This window comes from Glossina fuscipes, unplaced genomic scaffold (assembly GCF_014805625.2).
Source record: "Glossina fuscipes isolate IAEA_lab_2018 unplaced genomic scaffold, Yale_Gfus_2 28, whole genome shotgun sequence".
NCBI lineage: Eukaryota > Metazoa > Arthropoda > Insecta > Diptera > Glossinidae > Glossina > Glossina fuscipes.
Window position 1 is genome coordinate 13,580,829 of NW_023998423.1, and position 17,901 is coordinate 13,598,729.

At 34.1% G+C, this 17,901-nt stretch overlaps 1 non-coding gene across 1 annotated transcript; it reads right to left on the minus strand.

Moving 5' to 3' along the window:
- Positions 1-15,153: 15,153 nt before the first annotated feature.
- Trnav-aac lies at positions 15,154-15,226 on the minus strand. Its single transcript has one exon. It is a non-coding gene; the product is annotated as a tRNA-Val (tRNA).
- Positions 15,227-17,901: the final 2,675 nt, after the last annotated feature.

The window sequence follows — 17,901 nt, forward strand, 5'->3', positions numbered from 1 at the left end:
ATTGTAGCTGGCGTAAAATGATCTAAAATTTGCTGGAATTATCTCAAAACTTGGCTTTAAAAGTATACACCATCTAGAACGTCTTCAGGCATCTATGAGAAACGTTACGCACTTACTTGTTGCACTCTACACAAGTTAAAGTAGAAGCATGTTTCGTGGGTAAACAACATCCACAACGACATGAGGTAAATCCGTTCTTTATTAGCTCATCACTTAATAAGTCCGTGGGATGAAAAGTATACGCGTTGTTTTAATCGATTCAGAATCATATCTGTCCTCCTATCCCTTTGTCAATTTGAAGATTGACGTTGAACATAATAAATCTTTAAGTGAAAAGTTAGAATGTATAATATTTCGCCTACGTCGATTCATACTTTGCACCCTTCCCAGACAAGATTTATGCAAAAAGTCACTTTCATGTGAAGATCATTCGAAATTTATCATTAAATTCCTAACTTTAAAGCGCAAGAGATGATATTTCAAGTATCAAATGGTCAGTTTTGCCAAACAACAACATTTCAATGCATGTTCTTTTGTTTTTTTTTTAAGTCAATAAATTTTAAAAACAGTTTTCCTTTTTTTTTTTCCATTTTATTGTGTGTTGAGAAAACATTTCAATGAAAATTATTTGAGAGAAAATTTGTTCTAAGTATATTTCATTTCTTATTTTAATCGCACAAGAGTAGTATCGAATATCAATCAAAGAATTTATTAAATTTACAACACATTTACTGACCAAATAAACGCACAATAACGTCTTTCTGTTTGGATGTCAGCCAATTGTTGTGATATGGATTTTAACAGAATACCAAAATTTGTAAAAAAAAGCAAAAAAAAAAGACAAATTCTTTGTCCTGTTGCTTTGAGACTTATACAACGAGGAATGACGGTAATGTTTGAATTGAAATCGAACGATGCCCACAAGCATACGAAATAAAGTCTTCACTGCTGCTTTTGAACAATTATTTGGTAACATTTGAAACTGTATAAGAATGTGTAAGTGTGTTCGTGTTGTTGGAGAGATAACTGCGGCTGTGGCTGTGAATGGGCAAACGTTACAAATCCATTGATAAATACATATGTACGCAGAAACCTATCAGAGGTTTGTTAGTGCATTTGTAAGTTCTTCCTTCCTCAACTTCCACTTATATGATCTAAGGGCGGTTTTATTTGCCACGAACGCATCAACGTATTGCGCCATTCATTCAAATGTATGTATGCTTGTATGTTGGTCCCTTTGGCATTAAAGCTTATAATCGTGCAAACACTCACCGAAACAGATAGATAGTTATACATACATATATATATATACATATATATATATATATAGATATATACAAAATACTTTGTATACCGAACTTACTCACTCACTCACTCACTCACTCACTCACTGACTCACTCCGACTTACTCCTCCCTGTAGTTGGGTTTATTTAAAAAACAATAAACTTAATTAAGCGCCACGTTTAACATGCTTTTTTATATGTTTTTTCTTTTTTTTTACCATCGTTGTGGTATTCTTTCATTTTTTTCATTTTTTTCATTTTTTTTTTTTTTTTTTTGGAACAATATCAGCAATTGAAAGGTATGTTAATTTGTAGCAAACGTATGTTAATGCCGACATAGCAAGTGTGAGTAATAATATCAGCAAATTAGTGAAGTGATATTTTATGTGCATGTGTTTAAATGTTGGTACATATCTATATCCATACACACATATATATATATATATATGGATAGACATGTTTGCGTGTGCGTGTGCATGTGTTCGCTTGTGTATGTAAAGATCAAGACATCAGTTCATCGGATTACTTTTTACGATTCTGCTAATTACTTGTTGATTATGTTTTTTTGAAATTCGCGCCTTCTACTCGGTACTTATGAAACTCCACCTGTCTGCCTGTCTCAACTGGTATTTATACACGTTTTGATTCAATACACAAACGGCAACAACAACAACAACAAAAAAAAAACAAAAAAATCCATTACACATAGTCTTGCATCAAAAGCAAGTAGCGAAGCTATGCAATGACAAGCACTTATGCAGAATGGCGGCTGGCCACAAATGTACGCTGTTCGGTTGACATTTGTTTAATTATTTGTCTACCCAGCCGGGCCCAGTTCGCTACCAAACTATATATTCGCTGTTTGCCCAACAATAAAAGAAAAAAAAAAAAAAAAAAACAAAAAAAGTGAAGCCAACTTATAATGGCAACAGTCTGTGTTTGACCTCAACCCTCTTCATTTTCGTCCTTACCCCAGCCTTCGTCGCATCTTCTTAAATAACGGCGTTAACATTTTGGCTTCTCTCTTATGGTCGTTGAGTTTTTATGTTTTTTTGCATATCTTGTTTTTGTATGCGGCTTAAATTGCGGATTTCAAAAGGTCGCTTAACTTGACTTTTATGCATGTATTTGTATTTAAATCTGTCGTATTTGCAGATAAATGCGGTCGTATGAATCATTTTGTTGAATGAGGTAAAAAAAAAAAAAAAAAAAAAAACAAGAAAAACTCTTATTGAGTTAATTGTTTAAAAAGACTGCGAATAAGTCGACGAGAGCAATGAGATTTTCCTAGCATACGACAACACATAGATAGAAGAGAGAAGAGAAGAAGTGCAGTTGATCTAAATAATTGAATTCATAATAAGCTCTTTTTGGTATGGGGTTTTCCTAAAAAAATATTCTAAACCCAATTATGCAAACATATTCGTATTAAATACTAAATCAAAATCAATCCATAAATTAATATAATTTTTAATCAAAAATTATCTTTCAGACCAAGAAAAGTTGGCCAAGCTTAATCGGCAAGTTAAAGATCTCGTCAATTTTGCAATTGTTGCTGTTCTAGAAAGTACTGAAGACAAGCTTTCAATAATTTAAAACTATACGCTAAAATTTTCATGACTTCACCAAAACGAATTTATTTTTACACCCTTTCCCCATATACCCCATATACAATTTTTTACTCATCTTTCCATCACTTGAACTTCAAACTTTGCAATAATTACGGCAACAATAAAAGAAAAACTAAAACATTTAATCTGGCGAAGGAAAAGCTAAGAACAAACCCCTAAGCATCCAGAGCATTTAATATGACACACTGCAGGATGAAGGAACCAACAAATCGCCCTACTAGCAATCCAAATACCGGCAGAGATTAGAAGACACCAATTTCCATTTTGAATAAGAATTTAAAATGGCAGCGTCGCTGTTCCCTATCGCTCTTTGAGAACATAGAGCATAGCAAGAGTCGTTAAATGCGATAGTATATATATGGTACATATATATGGTATTTAAACAAGGAGAAATTTTCAAAATGTACATAATTCAATATGTACTACTTGTCGTAGCTCAAAACGCTCATATTTTTGCGATGAACTGGTTCATAATCGCTTTCGTCACTTGAAGATACTACAGTTGATTTATTTTTTGTTAACATGTAGTCGGTGATAAGTTTTTGCGACGACGGTCGTTTGGACAGCTGTTTGTAAACGTCGCGATAGCCAGATATACACAATCGAAGCTCTTTTTGGTATTTCAAACTTCTTTGAGAATTGTTATCTATTTTAAGGAAATGTTTTTCCAATTTGCTGCAAAGCTGGATCCCTGCATATATTTTATCCACTGTAATAGATTCCGGTTCTTCTTGTCCGTTTTCATGATCTGTTAAGTTATTGATAATGTCACTATCATTTACGGTTTCGTCCTCAATCATTTCAATAAGATCATTTTCGCTGAAAGAGTCAAAACCTTCTCCGCAGATTTGATGTGCTAGCGCAATGATATCTGATGATAAAGTGGACGTGTTGCCGGTTCTATTAATGACACATTCAGGCCAGAACATTGAGCATGCCTAATGAAATAGGCTGATGCAATAGGTATGAAAATGGCTGTTGCAATGTGTACATACACACTGATAGCAAAAAAAGTGATGCCAACACAGTTCAGATTGACCTAACCTCTCGGCGAAATTCAATGTGTCGATATTCATATACAGCACTAAAAAAAGAATCGCACAAAAACAATCGCACGAAAAAAAGAATCGCACAAAAAGAATCGCACAAAAAAAAGCGCATAAAAAAGACCGCACAAAAACAGGTTTGACTGTATATATATAAAGAACTTAATTAGTATTAGACAACGAAGTGAATAAAGTCTACAAGTGTTGTGAAACGAAGTTTGTGGAGTTCCCCTTTTGTCCACGCAATCTGTCAATTAAAATTTTCTTATGAAGCAAAGTTTTGAGGCCAGTGGGCGTACCCTAACGTAAAAACTTTGCTCCTTAGAAAGGTCGGGAGAGTAATATCATATTTTCGAGCATTTCCGAAGAATGTGGCAAGACGTGGTAGGCCTTCCGACACCTTTACAGTAAAGTTTGCAATTTTATCGCTAATAATTCATTATATTTTTGGAATAAATTTTCTCTGATAATTAAATTAACACAAAGTTTTCATTATTCAACACTGAGGTGAAAAACCAATAACCCATATATCTCTCCTTGTCATTTAATATTGCATTTTTTATCTTTGTTAGCTTAAATGATTCCTTAAATATTTAAGAATAAAAGATGAGAACCTTGTAGTCGGGTAAGGCCAACTTTTAGATACCCTACTCCGCTTTGCCTACTAATACACTAAAAATTACATATTATTTTCATGTAAAGGCATGAAAGCCCATATATTGCAGGATGTCCAAAATATCACATGACGTGATCCAAATGTAACAAACTTAATTTACTTCTACTTTTTTTACTCAAATTATTTTTCAGTCTCCGTCCTAGGACTAGAAATTAGACTTTCTTCTCTAATAAGATGTTGCTTTTCACGAACGAAAAAGTAGACCTATGTGGTCCAAATTCCTTATCGTTAATTTTTTTGCTCAATCGCTACTATAGACTGATTTTCATCACGAAAGACGAAAAATTGAACTCTTTTGTGAAGGTCTTATTTTTCTTCAGAAATCTTGCAAGGAGTGGGGTCCAAGAAATAGATCCATGCGGTTCAAGTTTGCTTCACTTAATTTTTATGTCAAATTGCTACAATGAACAAATTTTCATTAAAAATATTACTAATTAGGCCTTTTTCGCATTGAGTTTACATTTCCTGAGAACTTTTATAGGTGGTGGTGACCAAAAAATGAACCTACGTGGTGCCGTTCCGGGAAAGTTAATTTCTTTGCCAATTACTAATTTTCACAAAATGAAATATTGAAAATTCGAACTTTTTACAATGTATACAGAGTTTTCGTAGGAATGACGTGAGAGCGGGTTCAAAAAATTAACTCAACCGAACCAAATTTTTCGTAATTAATTCAAATTAAAATTAAAAAATTTTGAAAATTGTAAATTTTTTTTCATATAATGACTTTTCAAAATAAGGTGTTATACGAGAATTGGTCAAAAAATCGGTCCAATCTGAAATGTCTTCAATAGCGCTCGTCCTTAGGTTAAAATGCATCATTGCAGCACATTTTACCAAATTATCTCAAAAATTACGACTTGTGGACTGAAGACATCGACACAAGACGGACGGACAGGCGTACGTCAAGTCATTTTGGATGTCGTCGTAATCTCCCGCGCAAACTTTATGTATACTTATACCGCAAGTGGTGTAGGTTCTAACACCGAATGTCAATAAATATTTTCGTATTTGTTTCAATAAATTTCGAAGAACTATTTACTACTTACTTATTACTTTTACCTCGTAAGCACTGTTGTGATACATTTCCGATATTTTGCACATTTTGAAAATCCTCGAAATATAATTTAGTTATAAAAATCCATTTTTACTCGCAAGCACCACTTCCGCTATTTGAATGCAAAAGCAATTAGTTTTACAACCGCCAAGTCACGGAGCACGATAATAAATAAAAACTACTTTCAATAAAAAAATAAGAATAATAAAAGCAAAAAATATTGTAAATGTGCCAATCGAAAGAATTTCATATTTGCTTTCGCTAAGAAAAACTTATGGTTCGCTTACGCAATTAGAAAATAGAAAGGAGAGAACAAAATCCCACAATAATATGTCAGACAATAGCTTTTTATATATGATATTCCAAATTTGGATAGAGTTTTTAAATATATTATTATGCGGGAAATTCGGGACAATGCTGTGTTGGTAGCCAACCGGGCGACGGTGGACAGTAATATAATAAAAAGCAGCGACAAACTTAATAAGTAAGTAGGAAGTGAGGAATGGGAAAGCGATGACTGGCAAGGGAGAAAGTCCATTTAACTTGTAGCTATGGACAAAGTGTTCTAAAATAGAAGGTCACTTAGGCATCATTGTCGGATTAAGGTGCTGTGAGGACTAAAATCGTGCGTCGCTTTGCTCTCATATATAGTGCTTTACGTGTTCCCATGAATAGAAACCTATTACTTGAAAGGTAGGAATAAAAAGGTGTGAAGATAAATACGAATTTAACTGGCAAAGACACCTACCTACCATATCTGTTAACGAAACTCTGTAAATATTTGAAATTAAGATATAGTTGGATTTGAAAGCCTATTCCGTTCATATTAAACAACGTTAAATATATTTTGTGAACATCTCATGGATCTATATGAAAATATCTTTCAAGCAAACTAAACAAATTCAAATTCTGCTTATGAGAACTATTTTTAGCGATTTTTTGAAATTTGGTATGTTAGCGAAAAAGTGCGTATGGAAGAACATGCGAATGTGAGACTTTGGTGCGGCCAAGTTAGAAAATGTCACATCTATTTACCTATACCACGTGAATCTAAGGGTAAACATGTATTTTTCTATTTCTATTTCTACTCCTACTGCAACTGCGTCCGCGACATCTGTCATCTTCTTACATTGTGAGCACATTTGTTGCACATTTAAATGGATTTTGAGATCAGTTCGCAATATTTAAAGGAGCTCTGGATGAAATCAAAAAATTTCATACCGATTTCGTTGACCTAATTTATTAGGATAAAAGGTGTTCGTGAACTCGTCACCGCAAATGTAGTCTTACCTGCAAGTATTCGAAATAATATTCTTTAGATTTCGCACTGAATGATTAATGCGGTAGCCTAAAAGAGGGTAGCAATCATTTCTTTATCCATTTAATGCATTTGATGAAATTATTTTTGAATTTTGAAATGAGTTGGCCCGTAGGCTAACCGATTTTCTAAGAATCCAAGTTCGAAAAATAATAAAATCAAATACACATTTGTGATGCAGCGACTGCGCTCCTCTTAAGAACAACGCTGCATTCCTCGAGTGCGCTGCATCTAGAAACCACCTTGCACAGAGGGATTGCGCTGCACCTAAGAACAACGATGCACCTAGCGACTGCGCTGTAACAAACTGTTGCGCTACACCTAGAAACAGCACTGCACTCAACTGCTGCATCTAGCGACTGCGTTGCATCTATTTTGGATGGAATCAAAAAATGAATAAATAACAAACTGAGAAATGAGCGGATAATGGTTTCCTTTACATTATCATGTAACTAGCTCACGCAGCAGCCTTCTTGCATATATGCGCGCTAGTGTGTGCAATGCTGCATAGCCATTGTATTAGCAACATTTGTGTATGTTGCGTGTACGCGTTTTCTTCAAAAATTGGATTTACTCGCTTAAGGAAAAAACTGCCGTCAATTTTTTTGAAAAACCCGTTTTATAACGATTCTTAATGTTATCATAGAAGTTGGCTTACTCACTACTCACACTTCCTCAATTCACGTCATTTTTGAGAAAGTACTTTTATATTAACCTTTCACATCCTTTAAAGCCTCACTTAAATAAGAACGTCACTTGGACTCACTTCTTCAAAATGTTGACTTTCAAAGAATAAATTGTAGTATAATCTAATCTTTTCTGTTATTTCGTATATTAGTTGTGGGGATATACCGGCAAGCCCCCGAAAGACTTCAGGTAGATCATCACCTCTAATTATGCCAAACAACTTAAAATTACCTTCTAAATCACAACAGGCATGCCTCTCAATCTCTCCGTCTACATGTTTTTGATCAAAGAAGAAAATTATTAAAAATGGATTGCGTTGTCCCACTTTTGCGACACCATAAAGCCCTACTTGAAACAGTATTTGTGAAAGAAACTCTTTCTTTCAAATATTTCTCGACAAAGCTTTACCAAAAGTATCTGAAAATGAAACTGGGTTCGCGATAATAGCAATAGAGTAGGTTGGGGAGAAAAAAGTCCGTTATATTTTCGGTAGATGACTGCAGATATTTCGCAAAGTATATGTAAAACAATTTCAGATTTTAAAAGCGAAAATACGAGCCAGGCGGCTGAAATTGTGGACGGTGATAATGGTCCCGTTACTTTAACAGCCAATTACGTTCAACTTTCGATTCGTCGCACAGATAGGCCCGTCGTCGAAAATGTCGATCAAAGCCTACTATTTCACTGACACACCTATTAACATAAAAAAACATAATGGCTGGAATTTCCATCTGCCAAACCGTAGCCAAAAGGAATGGAGTCGATCCATGCCTTAAACGGACAGTGACTGGGAATGAGAAATGGGTCACATAAGACAATATTGTGCAAAAACGATCGTGATTAAAGCGCGGTGAAAAAGCATAAACCGGAACTTACGGCCACGGACATTCCCCTATGCATTTGGCGGTCTTGGAAAGGCATCATTTGACCAAAAACTAATTTCGGATCGCTATTGCCACCAAATGAACCGTTTGAAGCTACCGATTGACCAGAAGTGGCCAAAATTGCCTAACAGGAATGGTGTTGTGTTCCGTCAGAACATCGCCAGTCCACACACTTTTATAGAGACACGACAGACACTGCGGGAGCTTGCTTAGGAACTCTTGATGCATCCACCGAACAGTCTAGACCTGACACTAAGGGATTATCAAGCTTTTCCTTTGCATAGTAAAACTTCTTAGTGATAAATAATTGGCATCAAGAGAAAATTGTGACCAGCTGTTACTACAGTTTCTCGCCAATAGCGAACAAGACTTCTATGAGAGAGGCATTATGACGCTACGAAAAACAAGGAGCATATTTGACCAAAATTGATAATCTAAAATATGTTAAATAAAGTCTTGAAGTTCACGTAAAAAGAATGTAAAAATAATTTCATTTTCCCCAACGTAATATAATTTTTAGTATTTTATTGGAACATGGGTCCGTTATAATTTTGCATAGTTTTTTAAATAAAAATGAGCGAAGAATTTTGAGAGAAGTAGGGTAATACAGTTGAGAAAAGTTGTCTTTCAATTGGCTTTGTTTGGAATTCAAATGCCTTGCCGAAAAGTATCGTAGTCTACTTTCCAAATACCACCGCAAGATAAGCTAAACAACTTTTTTCTTTTAACGTCAATCTGCCGCCAATTTGCTATCGAAATCGAGTAATGCTACTGAATAAGTAATTAAAGAAAAAGCGACTTCTTACATCCTTGTCACATATTAGCTTAGTTTATTTTAGAACTTAAGACGATTTTATGAGATGGTCAAGCTCATTAAATTACTAACAGGGCTACGAAATCATAAATTATTGACCTTACTTGCTTCCTTGTCATCATCATGAAGTCAGAAAATTTCTCCACATTTCTCTGTTAGGCTTCCACCTTTTATAATTGCTGGCACAACTGCTTGAATCATGATTCCTATGAAATATTTTTAAAACACTCTAAAAAGATTTTTTTGATCACAAGGAAATTGAATAAAAAGAAAATAAAAACAAATAAAAACACTATAGTATGCCATTAAACACCCCACACCAACGTACGGTTAATTCATTTACCGACTTGTCAAAAAAAAGACACCGTATGCAAAGTGGTCGAAAAAGTGCTCCAGTCTGAACAATTATCAGTAGCGTTCGTCCTTGGACCAAGACATGTCAGCATACTAAGGTTCAATAAAATATCTTAAATATTACTCAAGAATGCAATGAGGACTGACGGACAGATAAGGATTCCTTCCTGAATCACTTTCCGAATCGATCCGCTTGATAAGACGTGTGTTTATCGTAAATATTTTTTGGTGTTACATACATTCGCACAAATTTAATATATCCATGTACCACGAGTAGTATGGGATATCAAGATGTAGAATAAATAATTGCACTTTCTGCTTATATTGATAAGTTGATTGATAAGATACTTTTTAAGGAAATGGAAGGGAACGTATTTAACAAATGGTTCAAAGGACAAAATATACTAACTCAGCTTAAGCAACTTTAATGATGCGAAAATTATACACTTAACAAAGGAAAATAAATAAATAAAATCAAGGAAAGAAAAGTCCGATAAATTCCTATCTACTCTTGCGACAAAATAAAAGCATGAAGCAGATTGGTTTAAGCCGAATTATCTGATAACTATTGATCAATGTAGGCTGAATATACACTTTGCGTTAAGCATAATGTTATGCAGAACATGAAATCAACTTCACACACACTTGGTTGAAAGAGAAGTTATACATATATTATATTAACACGTTCACGTTCGCCGAAATTTCAATGGGCTGCAATTTTGCTCAGATATATTTTGTAAGGACATTCAGAATACCATATTATATAACAATCAAGCTTTTCAACTGATTTTTATAATATGAAGGTTAAGTCAGATTAAATGAATAACAACTGACTTTCAGATCCCAAGATGAAAACGAATGCTCCAGCTTTCACATCCGCGGATGGGTTAACAGGTGAAAACTTCTAAAACGATTTAGTGATTTCGGTCTGTGTCCTTTCTTGCCTCCTTGTTGTAGGAACGAACACTCAATTGCCCAAGTTGATCGTTTCAAATAACTTGAAAATTATTTATCACAAAGTGTGTGAAAAACGGGGAGAAAACCGAAAAAAGACGCAAGTCTCAACATAGTTTAAGCAATAGCTTTGACTGACAATATTTTACAAAAATACGCAGTAACATTAGCTGACAGTTTATAAAGAAAATTCGCTCAATTGACTTATGCCTTGAAAGAAACTTTCTAAAGATTAACTTCTGAGCGTATATAGCTTTCTTGCTTCCCAATGTATTCCTAACAAATGCTTATGTATTTCAACTTTTTCATAGGAGTATGATTGACTGAGAGATGAATGATTAATATTTCTACAACATATTGTATTCTACGGTAAGACCAGGACAATAGTAATATTAATAATAATTTTCGAATCATTGAAGCGATTTATTGCTTTCATAAGCATTGTTGTCTTGATTCTTAAACAATTTTCGATTATTTTCATATTTTTGTGGCACAGAAGAAATTTGTTCAAATGCTTTTTAAAATCAGCGGCTATTGTCAATGCAACCATTTTTTGTTATATGTCAAGGTTGTATCTGCTGTCGAAGTTGTTAGTCCACTTTTTAAGCTCTTCATCGAAGGAGTACACTCCACAAGGTATATATATTTTTGATTAGCATCAAATTTTGAATCGATTTAAGCATGTGAGCTTGTCCGTCTGTGTAATGTCTCTTGTAAACATACTTCTGGCCGCAAAAATGAAGCTATCGACTTAAAATTTGATTAGTATTGCCAATGGGCCAAATCTGTCAAAGGACACGCCTACTCGCCTAAGCGCCTACAATTCTACCTAAACTGAGAACAGTTTTGTTTTTAAAAAGGAATATAAATTTGGTTTTTCGCTTACTACATAAATTACAGCAGGTAAATCTGCAAAAATGTAAAGGTATACTCTATGCCTGACGTGGTAGTAAAAGGAAAATTTGATCATTCCTAGTTAATATTATAGTACTATAAAATATGTAAATCCTTGGTCAGTTTCAAATTTGAGATGCACCTACACATGTCTGCCTATACGTTTGCCCATCTGTCCATCGACCCAACTGTGTAGTATCTGGAGTAAATATTCTCCTGCTAACGTAAGTAAAGATATAGTCTAGGAAGCGACCTAGACTTTCAAGGGACCCGCCGACAACGATACAAAACTGAGAGAACTTTTGTTTTCCATGGCACATACCCTATGTAGACTTCCACTTTTATTCGGAAAGTACAAAAGATCAACCGCGCCCATCACATGTTATAGAGTACGAAAATCTAGGTCTTTTCTCTTTTTAAATCTTCTTTAGGATAACAGCAACGGATATAGAGGACTAGGTCACGTCTGAATGTAATTTTCTTGATTGTTTTCCTTTTAGGATTTCAAATGCACTTGTATCTCTTAATATTCCGTCTTTTTTATATCCAAAGCAGAGGGAATCGTTGGAACCTTCGGAAACCGTTCCTTCTTGAGGGAGATTTTAAAATCATTTATTACTTAAGTCCTCTTATTTTTCATTTTAAAAAAAAAACCCCAAATTTCTCTCTTTACTCTTTTAGATAAAAGTACATTGAAACAAGATACTCCCTCCTCCAGATCTTCGCCATATTATATACGCAAAAATCTTTTTAAAAAACAAAATTTTTTTTCAATAGCGTTTTATTAATTTTCTCAGTTTGATTGTAAAAGTGAATTATTCTAAGGATTTGTATAATTAATTATCTCTGCTACGCTGTGTCTCATGTGCCAATAATATATGATTTAAAGCGTTGTGTATTTATTGTACAACATCTTGTTGCATTTTTATTCAAGTGAAACGTTCCCCTTATTTTGTCACCGAATATTATATATGTATATAGTATGCTTTTTCAAAGAGGTGTTCTATTTTTTTTCTTTCTCCTTCTCCTTCCCCTTCTCCATCTCTTTTTTGGTTTTTTTTCTTTTGACCTTAGGTTTTGACGTTTGTTCTAGTTTCTTTTAAGTTATTTACTTTGTAAAACTTGCGCGTTACACATTGAGCAATATACGCTGCACACTCGTACGTAAATTATCGGAGTTTTTTTTTTTATGAACGCAGATGACGATTGCCAACTATGGGGCCCGCTTTTTACTTAACAATCATGTTAATAAGCAAATTGACATCACTGTGTGAAGCCAAGCAGTCGAACAATTACATGAAGTGTAGTTAGTTATCTCTACAAATTGATTTTTTATACTTTCTTGCTTCGTTATAAGTCATATGTTCTTTTCAACAAAAGCAAGGCAGAACGTAAGAATCGATGACAATCGCTCTGCCATTACTTGTAGAACTTGTAGAATTAGAAAAATTTGCATAAGTTTAATATGTGATCTGCCACATAGTCGACTTGGTCAAGTTAAGTTGCAATTAATAAAAGGTTCTATAGTTATGACATGTGTAAAAGAGCCTATCAACAGAACAGAATAAAAAAGATGCAAGAATTCCTGTTAGGCCTGAGTGTTAGGTAAGAATTCATAATACTATAAAAAGTTTTAGTTAACCCGTTGATGTTAGCACTATGCTTGCTTGGAACTTGCTCGTCGGTCCCCAGAGTTCCGTCGAGAAGAATGTTTGACTAGTTGCTCGCGACCGGATCACTTGCTTAGGTGATCACTTAAGGGATAAGACAAAACGTTGTTCTTATTCCTTGCGAGGCTGCGCATCGAAGCTGCATTCGAACTTGATCCCGCCTTGATCTTGAAAATTTGAATTTTGACTTTTTTTTTGCCTTTGTTTCCCGCTTGACGCAGAAGCGTTTCATAATTAAATTGTTGTTGCCTTTAACGACTAATGTCAATTTAAACCTAATGTTAGCTTCATAAACTGATTACTAAACACTCAGAGAAAGTTCCCTGTATATGGTGACGAACTCAAAGAAGAGAGGAATTGGTGCGCATCCAATCATTAAGTGTTCCGTTTTTATCGGCCGAATACTCACAACGACTATGAACGAAATCAACTCGAGCGCACGACAATTGCTTGATTTTAATAAGACGCTTATCAGCAAATCTGTACTACTTAGTATCTATCACTTATCATCAATATAAAAACTTGATCTCTTTTTGTGAAGTGTTACGAACAAGTTACCAAAATTAATATACTTTTAATGAAATTAACAACGATAAAATATAACTAAATTAAAAGTAGAAGAATTAAAAACAAAACAACAGCGAAGAAGCATAATAAATATATCAAGAACATCGATATTACAAGCGGGAAGAATGGATGGAACAAAAAGAATCTTGAGCATGTGACATAAAACATGAACTTCAGCATATTGTAGAAGCGAGTACTTTATTATGCTTGCCCGCCCCCACAACACCCATAGAAATCAACTCATTCTTTAGTCTCAATATGCTTTAGTTGTCGCTAATTGTTTGCAATTTCCTTGAAAAGTCTAGCTTCGTTTTTTCTTTTTAGTTTCTTCACTTTGACAACGGAAACAAAAAACTTTTTGCGAACAAATTGCATAACGTGTATATTTTACCCTAAAGTGTCATTTAACATTAAAAAATAAAAATTAAAAATAAAAAAAAAAAAAATATTTTAATAATAATAAGACAATAGAGAGAGAGAGAAAGAGAGAGAGAGAGAGAGAGAGAGAGAGAGAGAGAGTGTGGGAGAAAGAAAGGGAAGTGCAGAAGAATAATGAGGGAGCGTATAGGAGGAAAATATCATCAAGTAATTGTAGCTGAGAAAACTTTTTTATTTTCCTCTTCTCTACGGAGGTTATCACGGAAATGTCCAATAGAATGAAACTTGTTTTATATAACATTTTAATCTATATGTTTGTCGCAAAGAGCAAAAGAGATATAAAGTGAAAGAGAAAGAAAGAAAGAAAGAGAGAATGCAATTTCGCTTTAAAATTCTCAAGACAAAACAATTGCGCTTTTATGAACACTTGAACAACAACAACTGAAACGCTTTAACAAAATAAGTTAAAAATAACTTAAACTTAAATAAAATGGAAAAAATTTGCATTTCTGCACACACACGATAGATAAGTTTTTATTTGCTTTGCAAAGAAATGCTTAATACAAAATACTACAAATAATAACAGACCGCAATAATTCACTTCATAATTTGCTAAGAGTGAAGCAAAGCAAATGCCCTTTAATTTTGTGGTTGGCATGATAGAAAATTGAACCTTTGACATGTGCGAAGCAGAAGACAAATTAATAGCTTGGCATTGGCTTAAACTATTCAAAGTTTACATGATTTCCAAGTAGCATAAGCATAATCATCATAGCCTAAAAACTACATGTATAACCCTAGTGCGCATATATGTATGTGTAATTTATTTCATTCATCTATTTATAGATTTTATATTTGTTGTTGTTTTTAAAGGACTTTTACAATAAATAAAAATAAATAACGGCTCGCCGGCAGCTTATATCTGACGAACGGCACCTCTGTTCCCGCCCGGGATCGAACCGGAGGCCTTCCGCGTGTTAGGCGGATGTGATAACCACTACACCACGGAAACATCTGACACAATGATATTAAGCTCTCGCAATGAGCATTCTTTATAAAGGGTTTTAAGGATTAGCGCTTGATTGATACAAAGCAAATTCTTTGCTATAGAAGTTAACATAGACTTTACACTTTATTCATTGCTTAATGTTTAATGTAAAATAAAATCGTCTTTTGCCTATCTTCTCTGACATTCTCGGACAATGCTCAGCGCTTTAAGAACCTTGCTTGGTTGTTCTTAATTAAAAATATTAAACAAAGCTTGAGATAAAAGTGATATGTGTATGAGTATGAGTAGGCTTTCAGCTTCTGGTAATGAGTAAAATAAAAAAGGCTTTTTACAGTGATAAATAATTAAAAAAGGCAAAATGAACATGTAATCCACTTTATGTGTTGTACACTTTTGCTATACACAAGCATAACCATGGTTGCATATAAACTTCGATATATGCCACTGAAGATGCCCATTAACTTTGATAATGTAAAATTAAGCAAAATGAATCAAGACATTATGAGTTAACGCCACTGTAAACCTTTCTAAAAATCAACCTTTGTATACTCCCTTCACAGATTCTTTAATCCTTACAGAATGTGAGCACGCGGTTGGCAAGAGTGGCGCGCTTTAACGAAAACCGATCTGAGGAAGCGAATCAGGAAGATTACTTGCCGTTTTAGGATCATGGAATCGCAGACGAATGATAAAAATCAATAAAAAAAAATTCTTATTATAAAAAATACATTTACAGCACATTTCAAAACTTCAAATGCATTTCTGTCGAAGCACAAATTTTCATTCGAATTATTTATAACAACATAATCTTGTAATGTGCACTACTTGGTGTTGTTTCTGATCTGCTTACGTTTACATCATTTGTTTGTATTCTAACAAATTATTGCCTTTCTTTGGCCGCAAATTGAGTGTTTACTTGCAAATACTCGTTAATTGCACAAAATTTAACCTCTTGACAGTTCTCCTATATTTCACTAGCATCGAGCATGTATGTGTGCTTTTCTTCTTTCCTTAAGTGAGCTTTTCTGCTTTTTCTCTTCATTTACTTTTGCTTTAGCTATCCTGCTTGTGACAGAGCTCCTTCCTATTGACTACCATTACTACTGGATCAATTAGTCATTTTTGAACTTTTGATCTTAAAAAAAATGGTAACAACGCAACGAAAGTTCCAATATTTTTTGATGACTTCTACTTAGAGGTGTAGTAATACTGAACAGGTAGATAATATTGTGAGCGTAAGAAAATCATAGGGAACAAGCTTTTAGCGCTCAAGCGCAACAGATGACAGATGACAGCGGCCCGAATAAAGGACAAAATTCATTCACATGTGAGTTGACTTGTGAACACCTGCAGTCAGATTTTCTCTAGCTGCTCCACTTTGCGAGGCACGAATGACTTTTACCTAATACGCCTACAATACAAATAACTTGGAACAAAAATATTACCGTTATTTGTTGACGTATTGATAAACCGGTCGGGAATCATTTTTTGTAGTGGATTTTCTGATATATTTTTACGAAATCGAAACTTGCAGACGAAAATCTTTCAACTTTTTCTACATTGTGGGCGTGCGTGTAGGCAGATCGTGTATATCTTTGAATCTCATATTCTTAATCGGTCAAAAAACGTTTATCTTAAGCGATTCCACGATAGAAGGGGACAAATGCGAAACGTTGCTGATTCTAATGTCAAAGATGTCTCCGCTGTTGTAATTGCTTCCAATTTTTTTAAGAAATAACTTTTCTTTTAATACTTAAATATGCGCGCAAACTTAATAAATTGCTAGAATGTTATTATTCTAAGGGTTCCATTCGAGAAAACTACAAAATGGATTTTTAAGCCACGTTATGAATTAAAATTTGAAGAAAATAGAATGAGTAGTGCTTGAGAGAAATATATGTAGACTTCCTTTTAAATATTTTCATAAAAGATATCATAAACCACTATATAGGGGAGTAGATGTTGACATTTCTAAAATTTTCTCCAATTTAATTAAAAATATGCACTTACTAATGTAGGGGGAAAAAAATTTCAAGCGGAAGAGTAGTTATACGATATGTAAATAAATGAAAACAAGTATCATTCACATGCCATTACTCAGTTTCCACACCTTTGAGCGCAATGGAGGACAGTTGTAAACAGCTCTGCTGCATCTCGCATGAACAAAAAATAAGTTCTCTAATCAATAATTCAAGTTGAGGGGTAATATAAAAAGTTGCGTACACCAAGAATAGGGTAATTTTTGTAAATTTATACACAAAAGAAACAAAAATATTTATTAACACGCGGCTTTTTACATATATAGAAGTTAAAGAATTATTAAGAAAAACATTTTTTAGGTTTTTTTTTAAACAAAATCACATTTCGCGGAACGCTCCTATAGCATGGGCTATGAGTTTCATTATAACCCCTACATATGTTAGGGTCTAAAAAAAACACCTATGTAAGCCAAATTCCTTGCCGTTAAATTACTGCTATGGACCGGTTTTCATCATAAAACATTAACAATAATGCCTTGTGGCGTACAAAGGTTTACATTTCCCGAGATTTGTTGTATGCGCTGCTAGCAAAAAGTAGACTTGCTTGGACCAAGGTTGAATTTCTCCAACCGAACCAAATTATTCAACCAATTTAAATATTTGGCTATGTTTGTCGACAAATTTTGAAAATTGCAATTA